Raw genomic sequence first — 18,828 nt, forward strand, 5'->3', positions numbered from 1 at the left:
TTACGTGGCCCATTCTGTCTCTTGGGCTAATACTTACTTTCCTTGTGTCTTTGGTGTTCTTCGTTGTCCTTTACTCCAAGTGGTTGGGACCAATTGATGCATCTTAGATGGCTGCTTGCAAGCTTTTAAGACCCCAGACGCCACTCACCAAAGTAGGATGCAGAACATTTTCTTAATAAGCTTTGTTATGCCAATTGACGTAGATGTCTGACTTCAGGGGATATTTTTGGTTTAAGGTTTAAAGATTATCTCAGGGTAATATTTTCAGGGATTCATCCACCCTCTATGGCTCTAGAAAGTCTAGAGTCCATGAGAATATTAAATTCTGTCTTACATTTTCCCCCTTTTGATCAGCATCCTTCTATGGAATGTTTGATTGAAATGTTTAGTAATGGTAGCTGGGCACCATCCAGTACTTCTGGTCTCATGGCAAAGGAGGCAGTTGTTCATAGAGGCAGTTAGCCACATATTCCATATCCTCCTCCTCTTTCTGACTCTCCTTCCTCTGTTGCTCCAGGTTAGTAGAGACCAGTTGTGCCTTAGGTGGCTGCTTGAATGCTTTTAAGACCCCAGGCACTACACAGTGAAGTAGGAGGCAGAACAGAAGCATTAAACACATTATTAGGCCAGTTAACTGGTATGTCCCCTTAAACCATGACTCTAAACCTCCAAACCAAAGAACCAAATCCCATGAGGTGTTTGGTTGTACATAGGCAGTTTCAGCAGCTACTCTTTTTTTTTTTAGTTGTTGTCATAAATATATCTAACACATGACTTTTTACCAATTCAACTTTTAAAGATGTACAACTTATTGACAGCAATTACAGTAATCAGCTGTGCAACCCTATCCTTGATAAATGTGATTTTTCCATCACCGTTAATTTTCCCTTTCCCCCTCCCTCCTGCCCCTGCTAACAACTAATAAACTTTGGTCTCTATACATTTGCGTTTTCTTGTCTTTTTGTGTAAGTGAGGTTATACAGTATTTGTCCTTTTGTGATTGGCTTATTTCGTTCAGCATAATGTCCTTTGTAATCTTTCTGCTGAGTGGTTCAGATAAGTTATGTGTATTCTGCTAAAATTGTAATTTCTTTTATAGAATACTGTTTTAGTTATCTAGTGCTGCTATAACAGTAATACCACAAGTGGATGGCTTTAACAAAGACAGATTTATTCTCTCACAGTCTAGGAGGCTAGAAGTCCGTAATCAGGGTGCCAGCTCCAGGGGAAGGCTCTCTCTCTGTCAGCTCTAGGGGAAGGTCCTTGTCATCAATCTTCCCTTGGTCTAGGAGCTTCTCAGTGTGGGAACCCCGTGTCCAAAGGATGCACTCTGCTCCTGACACTGCTTTCTTAGTGGTATGAAGTCCCCCTGTCTTTCTGCTCCCTTCTCTCTTTTATGTCTCAAAAGAGATTGACTTAAGACACAACCTAATCTTGTAGATTGAATATTACTTCATTAACATAATTGCTGCTAATTCCACCTCATCAACATCATAGAGATAGAATTTACAACACACAGGAAAAGCCCATCAGATGACAGAATTGGAGACAATAACACAGTACTGGGAATCATGGCCTAGCTAAGTTGACAGACTTTTTTTGAGGACACAGTTCAATCCATGACAAATAGTAAGTATTTTAAGTGTTTTTAACTTTGTAAATGTGAGCTTTTGGTTGGAACTTAAGGAAAAAATTCATGGTAGTTTTTTATGCTACTGGGTGGTATTATGAGCTGTACTTTTGAAATAGGAAAATAGGAGCATATAAAAAATGAACGTATACACGTATGTTTTTCCTGTTTCCATCTTCAAGTCATGGAGAGCTTAGTTTACTTTGCTTACTTAGCTAAAGGAACTGTGGCACATGGCATAAACATAGCACCTTGTACTTGATGTAGATACTGTGTTTTTCTCTAATTGAACTGAATCTTGGGAAAGTGGTGGAAAAATGATTCGACTCCCAATAGCAATGTTTTGACCTTTTTTGGGGGAAAATATTAATACAATGTAATTGTTAGTACTTCTTAATGTACTAACTTAATGTACTCCTTAGGTAAAGACATTTTTTAAAATTTTTATTGTGTTTTAGGTGAAAGTTTATAGAGCAAATTAATTTCTTACACAAATTAATTTATACACAAATTATGTCATAACATTGGTTGCAGTCCCCGCATTGTGTCAGCAGTTTCCCCCTTTCCCTTTCCTCCCTGGGTTCCCTGGTTCCATTTGTGCAGTTTTCCTACCCCTTTCCACCTTCTCATCGTTGTTTTTGGGCAGGTGTTGCCCATTTGGTCTCATATACTTGATTGATCTAAGAAGCATGTTCCTTGAGTGTGTTATTGTTTTACATAGGCCTGCTTAATCTTTGACTGAAAAGTGAACTTCAGGAGCTGCTTCAATTCTGAGTTGGAAGGGTGTCCGGGGGCCGTAGTCTTGGGGGTTCCCCCAGTCTCTCTCAGACTGGTAAGTCTAGTCTTTTTTGTGAATTTAATCTTTTATTCTACATTTTTATGTCCCTCTGTCTGGGACCCTCTGTTGTAATCCCAGTCAGAGTGGTCAATAGTGGTAGCTGGAAACCATCTAGTTCTTCTGGTCTCAGGGTTGCGTAGGCTGTGGTTCATGTGGTCCATTAGCTCTTTGGACTAATTGCTCCCTTGAGTCTTTAGTTTTTTTTCCCTTCTCCTTTGCTCCAGACTAGAAGAGACTGATAGCTGTATCTTAGGTGGCCACTCGCAAGCTTTTAAGACCCCACGTGCTACTCACGAAAGTAGGATGTAGAACTGTGTTGTGCCAATTGACATAGATGTCCCCTGCGTCTATGGTTCTTTGCGTTCAAGCCTGAGAATTTCATCTGGTGAGGTATTTAGTTATACCTAAGAGGTTTCCCTAATTGTGCCACTTATGTGCTCCGTTGTCTGTATTAACATATGAGGAGCACCTACAATCATGTATTTAGAAATTTCCACCACCAAACCTGTATGTACTGATGGGTGTGCTCCCTTATCCCCTCCCTCACCTCTTAGCATAATCATCTATCCGTTTATCTATTCGTAGATTATTGTTTGTTAATACTATTGTTGCAGGATTGTCTGTGCTGTAGTAGTTACCATTTAAAAAAAAAAAAACTCATTGCTGTGGAGTCGATTCTGACTCATAGTCCTTTATTCCTGCGTTCCTCTCAGTGTCCTCTCTTAAAACTTGGTCATGTTGTGCTGACTTCTCCCGTATTGTGTATTGCCTTTCCTTTCAACAATATTAGCACGTCTTGATCTCTTTGGTAATTTTCTCCCTCCTCCTCCCATTGTTAGTAACCATCAAACAAGTTTTGTTTTTTCCTATGTGTAAACCTTTTGTTATTACTTTATAATAGCCATCTCATACAATATTTGTCCTTTTGTGATTGACTTCTTTCACTCAGCATAATGCCCTCCAGATTCATCCGTGTTGTGAGATGTTTGGTGGGTTCGTCATTATTCTTTATCATTGTGTAGTATTCCATTGTGTGTATTTACCACAGTTTGTTAACCTGTTCATCTGTTGATAGGCACTTGTTTCCATCTTTTTGCTAATGTGAGTAATGCTGCAGTGAACATGGGTGTGATATGTATATTCGTGTCACAGCTCTAATTTCTTTAGGGTATATTCCTAGGAATGGGATTGCTGGATCATATGGTATTTCTATTTCTAGCTTTTTGAGGACGCGCCATATCATTTTCCATAGTAGGTGTACCATTTTACATTCCCACTAGTAGTGTATAAGAGTTCAGTCTTCCCACAACCTTGCCAACATTTGTTATTTTCTGTTTTTTAGATTCGTGCCAGTAACTTTGGGGTGAGATGGTATCTCGTTCTAGTTTTGGTCTGCATCTCTCTAATTGCTAATGATCCTGACCATTTCTTCATATGTTTGTTAGCAGCCTGAATGTCTTCTTTGGTGAAATGTTAGGTAAAGACTGAGAGATCTTCGATTTAGGGATGCTTTCAGTACATTATAATCCTGCTTATCAAGAGGTCAAGTTTCTGTAAATCTCTCTATTTTGAAAAAAGCCCTGAAAGCTCAGTAGGCCAATGAATCAGGAAGAAAGTGTTCTTTTTATGGTCAACCTCAAGCCCTTTCCTGAGGTCTTCAAAGCTTAGAATAGAAGGTTGGCTCTAGGAGAGCAGAGAACCTTGCCTGTCATGTTTATTCTGTGTCCTTATGACAGTGGTACATACCACATGGTTAGTGTTCAGTAAACAGAATGAGTGGATATTTGTAAATTGATCTTTTAAAAAATTTTTGCTGGCACAGATTTTTTTTTTTTTGGCGGGGAGGGCAGATATTATCAAGAGACTAATAGTAATGAACTCATGACATTTTTACTTGTTATGTAGTGGTGGTAGTTTTAATCAGTCTGGTAGGCATACGCTTTGCTTTAGGGTTTTTGCATTGGCTAGAACCACTGGCTAGAACACTAATGCCTAGAGCACTATTTCCTCAGATAAATCCTCATGCCTAACTTCCTCAATGTGATGGTTAAGATTGTATGTCAGCTTGGCTAGACCATTATTCTCAGTGTTTTAGCAGTTGTATAATGTTGTGATCACCCCCATGATGCAATCTGCTGAGTGGTACTGGCGGAGGCGGGGCTTGTGGCAGCTCGCCACCCTCTCAGTTTCATCTCTCTGCCTTCCATCGGTTACTTTCTGCCTGCTCGCTTTGCCAAGGTTTTTGGCTTGTTCCAGACTCAGCAGCTGCCTCTTGTTGTCTCACCTCCGGTTCGTGGGACTCAAGCTAGCAGCTTACCTGTTGATCTCGGAATTCGTCGAACTTCTCAGCCTGCAAGCAAGAGTCCGGTTCCCGACCTGCCTACCTTGGGTTCGCCAGCCCCTGCAGCTACATGAATCAGGAGAAACCTGATTGTCTTGTCTGCTGATCATGGAATTCACTGACCTTCACAGCCTGTGAGCGGGAGCCCCTCTCCGACTTGCCGACCTTGGGTTCACCAGCGTCTGCGGCTACTGGGAGAGGCTTCTACCCTGATCTGTGGACTTGGGATGTTTTAGCCTCTACAATTGCGTGAGCTATTTCCTTGATATAAATCTCTCTCTATATATATTTACATGCTTTACTGATTTTGCTTCTCTAGAGAACCCAGCCTAAGACACTCACCTTCTTCAAATCTTTTTTCATATATCACCTTCCCAAAGAGGCCTATGTTGACCACTCTGTTTAAAATTGCAGCTGCCCCTCTCCCCCTGCATTTCCAAACTTTCTTATCCTAGTCTGTTTTTCCTTTTTTTTCCCCATAGCAGTTACCACCTTGAAACATGCTATATAATTTACTTAACGATTATTGTCCATCTCTCCATGAGAATGTTAGTTCCTTGAGGGCTTTATTTGTTCACTGTATTCTAAGTCCTGTTGAATGAATGAAGGTAGGAAAGAATGTAACATATAGGAAAGTTAGCTGTAAAATAGTTTATATTCAAACAATTTATATTTAAAAGTATTAGTCCCATTATTTAAAAAAATTTTACTTTTGGAGGCCACTGTGTTCCTTAAGGAGCCTTGCTGGTACAGTGGTTAAGAGCTCAGCTACTAACCAAAAGGTCAGCAGTTCGAATCCACCACCTGCTCCTTGGAAACCCTATGGGGCAGTTTTACTCTGTCTTATAGGGTCACAATGAGTCGGAATCAACTCAACGGGCAACTTTTTTTTTTTGGTTTTGTGTTCCTTAAAGGAGCCGTGGTGTTGCAGTGGTTCAAGTGCTTGACTGCTAACTGAAAGGCCAGCAGATCACACAAGCCGCTTTGCAGGAAAAGAATATGGCAGTAGGCTTCCGTAAAGATTATAGCCTTAGAAACCCTATGGGGCAGTTCTGCTGTGTCCAGTAGGGTCGCTGTAAGTTGGAATTGACCCAGTGGCAGTGGATTTTGGTTTTCCTTAAATGATACCAAGGCAAGCAAACTGTGCTAAGTATAAAAACCGTGTGGTCAGGTTGATTCCAACTCATCGCAACCTCATGTGTGTCACAGTAGAGCTGTGCTCCATCGGGTTTTCAGTGGCTGATTTTTGGAAAGTAGATCACCAGGCCTTTCTTCCGAAGTGTCTCTGGGTGGACTCAGCTTCTGCCTTTCTGTTAGCAGCCGAGTGCTTTAACTGTTTGCACTACCCAGGGACTCTGTACTAAGTTTAAGGACTGTATATTCTGTTGGTAGAAAAAGAACTGAGTTTTGGCTTGCTGAAACACGTCATCTGCTTAAAGTCTCTAGCATCTTTTTGGTGAGCTTGCTTCTCATAGCCTTCAGTGTAGTTTAGTTAATAAGAAAGAGAATAATGGGGGGAAAAAAAATCTCAGTTTGAGTCTGTTCCACAGTGTGCAGGTGAAACATCTCTTTCCAGCTGCAGATAGCTCTCCATAAAGTGAGGTGTGGCAGTATTAATAGCTAGCTTTATTTCTTTCTTACTGTGTTAGGCCATATGCTAAGCATTTCATGTGTATTATCTCCACCTTTTAACAACCCTGTGAGGTAAGGATTCTTATTGTCCCTATTTCACAGATGCAGAAAACCGAGTCTTAGAGGTTAACCAGCTTGCCTAGCTAGTGTTGGAGCTGGAATTCAAACCCAGGTGGTCCGGTCAGAGGCAATTTCTCTACACAACATAACCTTCTTAGTGAAGAGCACCTTGAAATGAAAAAGAAATTAGGAACAGCTTAGTTGAACACTAATGTCACAAAGAGACCTTTATCTTTTATTTATTCTAGCTTCCCTTGACTTAAGTAGATTAAATGAGGCCTCTGTTTTTGAAGCAGTAATGTTATGTTAAAGTTAACCAGTGCTATTTAAAGTATAGTTTAAATAAAGCCAGAGCTGGCTCCTAACCAGATCTTCTGCTACTTAGACTTCGTTTAGCTCAAGAATCATTTAGCCTATCTCTAGGGAAGAATTTATATGCTCTTCTGTCATCTTCCTCAAAATTAAATTCAGCAGGAAGGCAAAAGTTATCAGGTGGTTGTATGTTGTTGTTAGGTACTGTCAAGTCGATTCCAACTCATTCTGACCCTGTGTACAACAGAACGAAACACTGCCCAGTTCTGCACCATCCTCACAATCGATGCTATGTTTGAGCCCATTGTCACAGCCACTGTGTCAGTCCATCCCGTTGGTTGTATAGGAGGTATGATTTAGTGGAGGAACAGAGGAGTAGACAGTGGATAGGCTTTGCTCTTCTGGACTTTTAAGGGAAAATTGTCCTCATAATTTATATAAGCTTATACTAATTGAAACAGTCATCCCCTGCCTATCATATTAAATCATTTTTAATTTGAAATTTTGACTAGAAAATTCTGATTCTTTCATGTGAATTATTTTTGGAACTTAATTAGCTATTTGTCAATTTTTTTTCTTGTAATATGGCATATTTTTTTCTTATAAAATGCCATAAATTAAAAATATTTCTGCTCCCTCCAGAGGAGCCTCAGAATATTCCCAGTTATCTCCAGTGTCATAAATTAATTTTAATTTCAGTTTAAAACAGTGGTAGTTTAGGGGTGGTAAGTTAGAATTTACAATTGCAGGAAATTATGTTTAAGGATATATATTTATATACTGAAACCAGTGATGTGCTCTATGTAGGAGAGGTTGTAGGACTCCTGTTGTTACATAGCTAGCAGAATTATTGTATTTTTAAAAAAATTTATAAAGCAAGGCATGAGGTGGTTACGCCAGGGTACATGATCATGGTGGGGAATAAATGTATTGGTAAAGAAGAGCTTATGATGAAAGCAGTAGTCCTCTTGTCCCACTCCTCCCCACCTCATTTCCCTCTCCAGGGGGAGCTACTTCAGTTGTTTCTGTTTTTAGTTTTTTTAGTGACAGTCCCTCATATTACTATGCCTATACTTCCATTTCTTGATTTATCAATTTTAAACATTAGATTTTAACTTTCTGCAGTGATAGTGAAGATTTAGCTCCCATTTACCTCTCGTCAAGAGTTTTGAAGGGTGTGAAATTTTACCCTGTTTGCAAGCTAACAGGTTAGCCTGCCTCACCTTCATGGATGCTGGTAAAAGACACGATACTTCTGGGTCAGAGATGAAGGACAGCTTATTACTCACAGTAGTAACAGTTGCCAGAGTATCAGCATGTATGCACCAGTTTGAACCTCATTTCCCACAGGGTGGTGCAGAGAGGGCCAGAAAATACCTATATATGTAGTCAGTTTTGTTACAGGAGAAAACTCTGAGCTTGGGGATTTTGAATGTTTTATAATGGGCAGTAAGCACTCCTGACCTTTGCTCCAGAGGAAGTGACAGGAAGTATGACACTGTCTCTATTTTCCAGGGCTGTTCACTATACGAACATCCTTGAAAAGACAGTACAGAATAAAGAGCAATCAGTGCCTTGTTTGAAAGACATACAGAAGCACGAGAGACCCATGAACCATGAAGAATTGTTTCCCAACACTACTACCCCACTCTCTGCCTTTTATCTAACGTCATTATTTTTAGCTCTCTGGTCACCTTGATAATACTATATATATTTTTTTTGTTTCACTAACAATAGATGTTATCTTTTGACTCCCTGCTTTGTAAAAGGAGTATTTTAGATTGAGATCCTTTCAAGTGTTGGAAAACCATCTCAGTCTGGCTCTTGGAACTGAAAGTCCAGGAGGGTAGAGTGGTTTAGATCCAGGTGCTCAGTGTTTTGAACTGCTGCTTAACTGACGTCCTGTGACTTGCCTTTATTAGGCTCCTATTTCCCATATACTCCTCTTTCTTGGTTTAGTGCCTTGGTTTGCAGGGATACATGCTAAGGTAAGATATGTGGGAGGTAAATTTTGAGTAATTCCATGTTTGCGTATGTTTTCATTCTAATACTGCAGTGGTAGTGTGGCTGGGAATAGAATTCTAAATTGAAAAAAAAGTTTCTATCAGAAATTTGCTCCATTATTGGCTGATGTCCTTCACTACCACTGAGAAGTCTTAAATGCTAATTTGATTCTTGTTCCTTTGTGGGTGAGCTACCTTTTCTCTAAAAGATTTTAGTATCTTTTTATCCTTGTCTGAAATTTTTGAATGATACGTTTTGGTATGGATCTCTTCATTTGAGTACTCAGTGGGCCCAGTTAATCTGAAGACTTTGTCTTTTAGCTTTGAGAAATCCATATTTCTTTGAAAACTCTCACCCTTCAATTTTTTTCTGTTCATTTTGGGATTCCTGTTAGTCAGATGCTGACCTCTTAGACTGATGCTTTGTGCCCTTACGATAATTTTTTGGCTATGTTTTCGTCAGCTTACTAGATTTCGTCCCCCGATTTTTATTAAACTTTATACTTTTTGTTTGTTTTTTGTTTTCAAGAGCTCTTTCTCATTCTTCTGCATTTTCAAAGTGTACTGTTCTTGAATGCTTCTGAAGATTCTCATTAGAGGGCTTTTAATGAGTCTGTCCTATTCATGAATTCTGTTTACTCCTTTGTCACATCTTTGCCTTTTTATTTCTTTGTCTCTTTCATGTTATAAATGTTTGATTCTGATTTGACCAATCAAATTGAAGAATGAGGCAGTATAAAACTGATTGAGATCTCTATGTACCTATACAGAATTTGTAAACTGATGAGCTTTATATGAGGGTGAGCAGTTAAACCAAACCAAACCTGTTGTCGTCGAGTCAATTCTGACTTGTAGCGACCTTATAGGATAGAATAGAACTGCCCCATAGGGTTTCTAAGGATCGGCTGGTGAATTCGAACTCCAAACCTTTTGGTTAGCAGCTGAGCTTTTAACCACTGCACCACCAGGGCCCCCAAACCTGTTTTCTCATCTGTAACATTTGCACAATAACCTTACCTACCTCTTAGGATTGTTATGACGATTAAGTTAGTTAAAGTATATTTTAAATGCCTGGCATGTAGTAAGTTCTCAGTAAGTGTTAATTTCCCATTTCTTCCTGCCAATAATAATGATTAAAAAAAACCTTTGCTGTTGAGTCGATTCCAACTCATAGCGACCCTAGGACAGGGCAGAACTGCTCCATAGGGTTTCCAAGGAGCAGCTGGTGGATTCGAACTGCTGACCTTTGGTTAGTAGCCGAGCTCTTAACCACTGCGCCACCAGGCCTCTGTAATAGTGATTATGTGATTTAAACGTGGTGATTGCCCATAGCAGAAAACTTGGTAGGATGAGGTAATTTTAGATTGTGTTTTCCTCCCTAGAGCCTCAAAGAACACTTAAGGTTGGGATACATTTTTTTCTTAGTATTATTACTAAAATGCTGAAATCTGTATATATGTGAATGTGCAAATTTTTTCATAAAAGTTTTTGAAAGACCCCCCCCCCCCGCGATGCTCGAAAAAGGATTTCACTAATGATAACTTGATAAGATGTCTTGAAGCACAGCCAGAAAATTGGGATTAAAAAAATACTATTTTCACTCCCAGACTCTCCATGTACAATCAAAATCATATGTGCCCAGGATGTTAGTGAAGCTTTGTTTCCATGCAAAACACACGCTAACAGTCTACGTCTTAGACTTCAGAGACGTTGAAAGTTTCTTTATAAATAAATGTCTACAGCAGAACTAGGAAACAACCTTTGATTCCAAAACAAGCTATTTTCTTGCTTTGAGTATGGCCCCTTTATGGTAGAACACTGTGGGACTTGTCTCACCACACTCTCTGCTGACTACAAACTTTCAGGTAAGTTAAATCTGTAAAACTCTTTGAGTAGTGATTCCTTAAACACCCCCCGCCCCGGGTCACCTGAAACCTGACCCTTATTTGAACCAGGGGGTTTTAGTTGGTATTATTTACCTTGTATTTTCCCTCCTCCCTATGAGAGGAGCCCGGGTGGCATAGTGGTTAAGAGCTCGGTTGCTAACCAAAAAGTCAGCAGTTCAAATCCACTGGGGGCTCCTTGGAAACCCCCTGGGGTAGTTCTCATCTGTCTGATAGGGTCACTATGAGTTGGGACTGACTCGATGGCACCTCTGAACAACAACAAACACATGAGTGGAAGAAGTTCTTACAATCTATTACTATTTTACTGTTACTATTATTTTTTTACTGCTTTTAATGAACACAGACACAGATGTAGTCAATGAGCTCCTATATATGCACCACTTAGTTTCAGCAACCACCATTTTGCCGTACTCGTTTATTCTTGCTCCCATCTTTTTTAAAAATTTAGGACAAATTCTAGACATCATGCCATTTTAGCTCTAAATAAGTCAGTTTTTTTCTATAACCACAATGCTGCTATTCTGCCTAACAAAACTAACAGATTGATATGATGCCTAGCTTCTGTATTTTACTCTTAGTATCATCAAATTTCTTTATGTCATCTAATACCCAGACATATTCAAGTTGCTGGTATCATTTTTAAATGTTTTTTCACTTAGCTAAAAAATTTTGCATTTTGCAAATACTTGTTTTTCTAACTTGTTATGGAAAATTTCAAACACAAAAGTAGATGGAATCTATCCTCATGTACCCACCACCCATCTTTGACAGTTAACAATTCATACCTAATTTTATTTTATATATTACCTCTCACTTCCTCCTCCTGAATTATTTTGAAGGAAATACCATTTTGTTTGTAGTGTAGTCTGTATTGTTAAAAGATAGGATTCTTTTAAAGACATATATAAAGTATATATATATTATAACCCTTTTCCCCATATTCCTGAATATTAGAAAATATTAGTGTTCAAATTTCTAATTGTCTCACATGTTAGGAGCTTTTTTGGTTTGAATGAGTAGTTGAATCAGATAGTTTGAATAAGATTCCTACCTTGTACAGTTAGTTGCTAATGTCAAGTCCCTTTTAATCTGTAGATTCTCTCTTGCTACTGCTCTCTCTTTTCCTCTCCCTTGCAATTTATTAAAGAAACCACATTGTTCATCTTCTAGAGTTTCTCAGTATGGATTTTAATGATTATATCTCTGATTTAGTTCAACATGTTTTATGTCCTTTGTATTTTCTGTAAATTGATGATTGAACCTAGAGGCATACTTAGTTTTAGAGTGTATAATACATGCATGTGGTAAAAATTTATAACAGTACAAAAGCGGTATCTTGGAAAGTCAGTTATTTTCCCACTCTGTACGTTAGGTACCTTCCCCAAAAGGCAGTTATTGTCTCTAGAGTGAGTAATCTATTTTTAAGTTGTTAGATTACCATTGAGTATAATACAGGTAGTCCCTGATATATGACGTATTTGAGTTATGATGAATTGCATTTATGGCCGTCTGGTTTTATGTGTGTGTTTTATTGTTAGTAATATGTACTACATACAGTGTTGCAGTGTGTAATTTGCTAATGTTATCATTCTCAGATATGTTTCCAACCCCCAAAGACAAAGGTCGGATTTATAAAAATACTGATAATAAAGAGCAATAATAATGAAAACTAAAAAAAGGAGGTATGTGACTCACATCAGAACCAACTTATGACAGTTGTCCGAATGGAACCCCATCGTAAGTTGGGAACTACCTGTAAATATTCTTATAATTCTGAATTTTAATTAAATATTATGTATGGACTTTTCTTTCTGGTGAAACAGAATTTGTAAGGTGAGATGATAGCTAATTAGAAGCTGTAAACCAGATTCTTTAGCACTGCAGTGGACTACTCTTCACATAATGAACTACAAGGGAAAGCAGCCTTGCTAAGGGAAGCATTAAAAATAATCTTTAATAACATTATGCAGTATCTGATATAGTTACCTTTATTTTCTTAAATATGAAGATAGTAAAGTTCACAGTTTCCTGATCTGTGAAATGAGGATAATATTTGTATCAGTGGGCCTTGGTGGGTCATGAGTGAGATAATAGATGGAAGAACTTAGCACCGTACCAAGTATGGAACCAAACGAAATCAAACCCGTTGGCTGTCGAGTTGATTCTGACTCATAGCGCCCTATAGGGCAGAGTAGAACTGCCCCATAGGGTTTCCAGGGAGCAGCTGGTGGATTCGAACTGCTGACCATTTGGTTAGCAGCCAAGTGCTTAACTACTGTGCAACCAGGGCTCCACTAAGTATGGAAGAGACATTTAAATGTTTTATATAAGTATGACCATAATTAATTGTGAAACTTGTCTGTCTTCAGTAGAAAGTTTTAGGTTCAAGGCAGCTGGCCAGGAAAGCTGTACCCAGTCTAAAGGGTTAGGTTGGGGTTGACAGCAGATGTCTAAGAGTGAGCCAGGGTGTACAACCTGAGCCAGCTGGTCAGAGGCTATGGAACAAATGGATAGGACAGGTGTGTTGTGTCACATGCTTCCACAGTTACTGTTCCGTTTCCCCTCCTCCCCGCTCGCCCCTCTTGTCCTGTTTGTTGGATAGTAAAATTCAGAAGATAGGCATTAGATTAGTTCTGGGAGCACAAGAAGGATAGTAATTAGATTAATAGGAAGACAAAACAGCAGAGGGGGCCATAGGGAACTAGGGACCAAGCTAGAAGATGTCGATGTGGCTCCAGCAGCAAGAAGGAGGTGAGCTAGTTGCAAAGTTACATGTTTTATCCCAGGACTTCTATGTGCCTTCTCTAAAAGCAAGAACTGATCCCCTAAGCTGTGAAGTAGTCTGAAACTTAAGGGTGGTGATAAATGGAAAGCCCTTGCTTTGAGTGGGAAGTACATGGTAGAAAGCAGTTAGTTAATTAAATTCACCATATTTAGCATACGTTCCATGCCAAGGCCTTTTAAAAACTCTTTATGGTAAGTTCCTGACTCTCAAAGGGCTCAGTCCAGTGCAGTGCTGTGCAAATAGAACTTAATGTGACGATGGAAGTGTCCTGTATCTGCGCTATCCAGTACGGTCATGCCTACTGAGCACATAACATGTGACTGTTGCAGCTGAGGAATGGATTTTTAATTCTCTTTTATTTTAAATAAATAGCTATATCTGGCACTGAAGTACTTGACTCTCAGTCAAAATGAATTGATCCTGTGCTATTTCTGTGTGCCTAAATGCCCTTACTCATGTTTGGTGCCTGACCAACTCCTACTTATTTTTGAAGACCCAAGCAGAGGTGATTTTCATTGTTATCACTGTATCCAGGATGATAGGTCTCTCTTTTCTACTTAGCTGAGTTCCTGGAAAGCAGATTGACTCATTAATCTTGTTCTCTGAGTACCAAGCACAGTGCCTGGCTCATAGTTGGTGCTCTATAAGTGTTCGTTGAGTACTCAGTAGAGTAATAGGATACTGTAATACAAGGATACATGAAATATGAGAACAAAAATGAAAGAGCAGTTCTTTGCTCTTTAAATGATAATTTATTTCATGAGGCCTCAAAGCAGTTTTCTAGTAAGAGTATTCCAGCTAAGCCTCCAGGTTTGAAGAGGAGGACATCAAATGGAGAAGATTTTTGGAATTTCTTTCTTTCCTGTTTATCAGCTAGAATCAGATATTTGGACCTGAGATAATGCCCATCTGCTAGCCTGCCTGTGCTGGTTGTGTAGAAAGTTTACATGTTGTTAAGCTAGTTAGCAGGATAGAAATTTAAATGCCTTTGCTTATATCAAGGGGTTCTGTGTTATCCTATTTGACGAAAAGTGCAGGAACAGAGGAGTCTTCTCAAGGAGATTCCCTTTAGTAGTTATTTTTCTCATAGATATTAGTGCTCTGTGGCTAGATTAGGCTTTATAACAAGAAAATAGTGCTAAGTGGTTAGTTATTAGATATGGGAAGTAGAATTTGTACTGTTTCCTGGGTTTAGAGAATAATTGATTAAAAGCTAAGACACCGTTTTTCTTTCTTTGGCAAAACTCTTTAAAGTACAATCTAAGTAGTCTTTGGACAAAAACAGAAAAATCAAGGGACTTGCCTGTGATTTGAATTTGATCAGTTTCATTTTTCTTATGAATATTCGGAGAAGTGACAAGTCAGGAGTTGTCAGAGCTTGTAAAGAGGTCACAATATTGAATAGTAAGGCTGTATCTGAGGCTAGTAAATCCAGTGGTTTATCACCAGTGTTTGTCCCCTAAGTAACCCAGTTGCTGTTGAGTCAGTTCTGATTCATGGCAAACCCATGTGTTTCAGAGTAGAACTGTGTTCCATAGGGTTTTCAATGGCTGATTTTTCTGATTTTTTCCAAAGTTGTTTGCCAGGCCTTTCTTTCCAGGTGCCTCTAGGTAGACTCAAACCTCCAACCTGTTGGTCAGCAGCTGAGTGTGTTAACCTTTTGCGCCACCTAGGGACTCTGTTCGTCCCTGAGGATTTCCTAATTCAGGCAAAGGTAGGTCTGTGTTGCCACCTTGTAATAATTTCTTTTTTTTTTAATTGTAGTTTAAATGAAGTTTACATTTCAAGTTAGTCTCCCATACAAAAATTTATACATACGTTGTTACGTAACCCTAATTGCTCTCCCCATACCACGACAGCACACTTCTCCTTCCCACCCCTGATTCCCCATGTCCGTTCAACCACCTTCTAACCCTCTGTGCCTTCCCATCTCACCTCTGGACAGAAGCTGCCCATTTAGTCTCTTGTACCTACTTGAGCTAAGAGGCACACTCCTCACAAGTATCATTTTATGTCCCACAGTCCAGTCCAATCCCTGTCCCCACCCTGTAATAATTTCTAAAAAGAAAATAGTGTCTTAATATGTGTTAATTTCTAGTGCTCTTGACAGACTGTGCTTTCTTGAATATAGGCTATTCATTCTTTCAGTAAAATTTTGAGTGCCCACTATACATTAGGCAGTGTTACAGGATTTGTCTACCTGTGAATAAAATGATTGTGCAAGAGTGAACACCAAATTTGGTTTGCTTTGAGCAAAGTAGACAGGACTGATCTGCATAATCACAGTATCGGCTGGGTAGTGTGCTAAGGGATCAGATTCTCACCACAACTCTGTATAGTATCAGATTCAGAAGTAGTGACTTGTCCAAGGCCATAGAGCTAAGAAGTGGCTACTGCTAGAGTGGAGCCTAGGCTTTACAGGGTTTGAGGTGATATTTTACTTAAAAAAAATTTTTTTTCTTTGCATCTTTTATGTGTAAATTGAAGTCCCTGGGTGGTGCAAACTAGCACTGAACTACTAGCTGAAAGATTGGTGGTTCAAACCCACCCAGAGGTGCCTCAAAACATAGACCTTTTCAATTTTTTGAAAAGGGTGGTCTTTTAGTGTATTTATATACCCTAGTGATATTTGAATACATATTTTTGAAATATATAACTTAATTTGAACCCATTTGTAACACAGATGTAGTACTAGTTAGTTCAGATAGAGAGACAAACCACAACTAAATAAAACCAATTCTCACCCTTTTCTCCAATCTCAGTTTTTGGTAGCCTTTATTCTTTGGTCTTCAGACATTCCAGGTTATTCTTGACCTATCCTGTTGTGCTAAAGTTTTAGGAAACTGGCCGTGCAGGATTCTACGGCCTTAAATGAACTTACTGAGTCACCATTTGCCCATCTCTGCACATCTTTTCAAGAAAAAGAAGTAGATGGACTTGCTAACATCATTGGGCGAGGGGCACAAACAAAGCATTATACTTTGGAAGATAGCAGCTGTTTTAAATCTTCGTCACTGTCTTTTGAAAATACTAAAATACAAAGTAACACGAAAGAGGAGAGATGCAGGGGTGCTTTGATATCACCACAGAGTTGAATGTCTCATTTGCAAACACTTTTAAGTAACGTTGTATAATGGGTTTCTCCTATTAGCTTGTTTGAATGTAATGATGTCTCTTTCCATTTATGGCTCAGCAGTAAAGAACAGTTCTGTTAATAATAGACTTTAGTCACTGGTCTGTGTTATCTCTGTCTGTAGACCAAATTTCAGCTAGAAATCCATGAATTACAGTGATGTATCTATTTAACATCTTTCACTATTCCTTTTATAAAGCATTGGATAAGGATTCAAACCAAAGGATAATAGGAAAAAGAGGGCATAGGGATTTGAACACAAGTTTTCTAAGTTTACTTTAAAGGGACTTATAAATAACTTTTTATTTTTTGTTTGTTTTTTTGTTAAAGAAATAATGAAGTATCCTTGATTCTGATAGGGAACTTCAGAAAAGACCTCAGAAGAGCTAAAATTTGAACAGTGTTTATAAAGATAACCTCCACTTATGAGTGCTCCTAGCATTTTGCTAAGCAGTTTACATGCGTGTGTGTTAAGGACATAGAACAGGATTATTGCTGTTACATTATTGTTGTTAGACTTATGAGTGAGGTGGTATTCTCTTTTTTAAGCTTCTCAGCAGATTCTAATATTTACTCTAGGGAAGAGTCACATGTTTCTGGCTTATGGTTGTGCTGTTTTGAGAGAGAAAATATGGAAAGAGGTCTAGTGCGTAAATGTCTGGTTTCTTTTATAATACTTTAATATGCTTAGTTCTTCATAGTGCTCTTTACATGTAATGATTATTAAATAACAGCCTTCTTGAAATGTAAGTCACATACCACACAATTCACCTATTTAAAGTGTACAGTTCAATGATTTTTTGTATTCACAGAGTTGTGCAGCACTCACCACAATTTTAGAACATTTCATCACTCCCAAAAAGAAACCACCACCAAGTCCCCATTTTCCCCATACAGGCCAACCCCTAGCTCTAGGCAATCACTAATATATGTATTGTTTCTATAAATTTGCATGTTCCGGACATTTTATATTAATGGAGTCATACAACATGTGGTCTTTTATATCTGGCTTCTTTCACTTAGCATGTTTTCCAGGTTCATCCATGTTGTAGCAGGTATCAGTAGTACTTCATTCCTTTTTATTGCTGAATAATACTCCATTCTATGGCTATACCACATTTTATTTATCCATTAGTTGACAGACATTGGGTTGTTTCCACCTTTTGGCTGTTATGACTAATGTTGCTATGAACATCTGTGTGTAAGTTTCTGGGTGGACATACATTTTCATTTCTTGTGGTCACCGTTTGCACCACTCAGGGACTCCTCCTTGGGTTATATACTTAGGAGTGGAATTTCTGGGTCATGTGATAACTCTTTGAGGAACTACCCAGCTTTCCAAAGCTGCTACACCGTTTTACATACCTACTAGTAATGTATGAGAATTCCAGTTTCTCCATATCCTTGCCAACACTTATTATCTTTTTGATCAACACTTACTATCTTCGGGTGGCACAAATGGTTAAACACTCAGCTACTAGCTATAAAGGTTGGTTGTTTGAACACAACCAGAGGCACCTCGGAAGACAGGCCTGGTGATCTGCTTCCAAAAGGTCACAGCCTTGAAAACCCTATGGAGCAGTTCCACTCTGCACATGTGGGGTCCCCATAAGTTGGAATCAACTCAGTGGCAGCTAACAACAACAAAGTGGGTATAAAGTGGTGTCTCGTTGTGTTTTGATTTGTATTTCTCTGGTGGCTAAAGATGTTAGACATCTTTTCATGTACTTCTTGGACATTAGTATATCTTTGGAGAAATGCCTAGTCAAGTCCTTTTCTCATTTTTTTAATAATTGTCATACAAATATGTAGAACAGAACATTTGCCAAGTCATCAGTTTTTACATTTACAATTCGATGACATTGATTACATTCTTCATGTTGTGTAGCTATTAAAAAAAACCCATTGCCATCGAGTTGATTCTGACTCATAGCGACCCTATAGGACAGAGTAGAACTGCCCTCCAGGGCTGTTACCACTATCCTTTTCCACATTTTCCCACCACTATTGACAGAAACTCAATGCCCCCTAAGCAGTGACTCTGCTTCCCCCCATCCCTCCTGTCATGAATTGAATTGTGTCCCTCAAAAATATCTGTCAACTTCTAGAGCATAATTCTAACTCACAAAAAAAAAAAAACAAAAAAAAAGACCAGATTTACTGGTCTAAAGGAGACTGGAGAAACCC

The 18,828-nt window shown here is 38.8% G+C and overlaps 1 protein-coding gene across 2 annotated transcripts in view; it reads left to right on the top strand.

Moving 5' to 3' along the window:
* FBXO34 (F-box protein 34) overlaps window positions 1-18,828 on the top strand; it is an 88,922-nt gene that overhangs the window by 21,542 nt on the left and 48,552 nt on the right. The gene's annotated exons all lie outside the window — the stretch shown is intronic.

This window comes from Trichechus manatus, unplaced genomic scaffold (genome assembly GCF_000243295.1).
Source record: "Trichechus manatus latirostris isolate Lorelei unplaced genomic scaffold, TriManLat1.0 scaffold00010, whole genome shotgun sequence".
Lineage (NCBI taxonomy): Eukaryota > Metazoa > Chordata > Mammalia > Sirenia > Trichechidae > Trichechus > Trichechus manatus.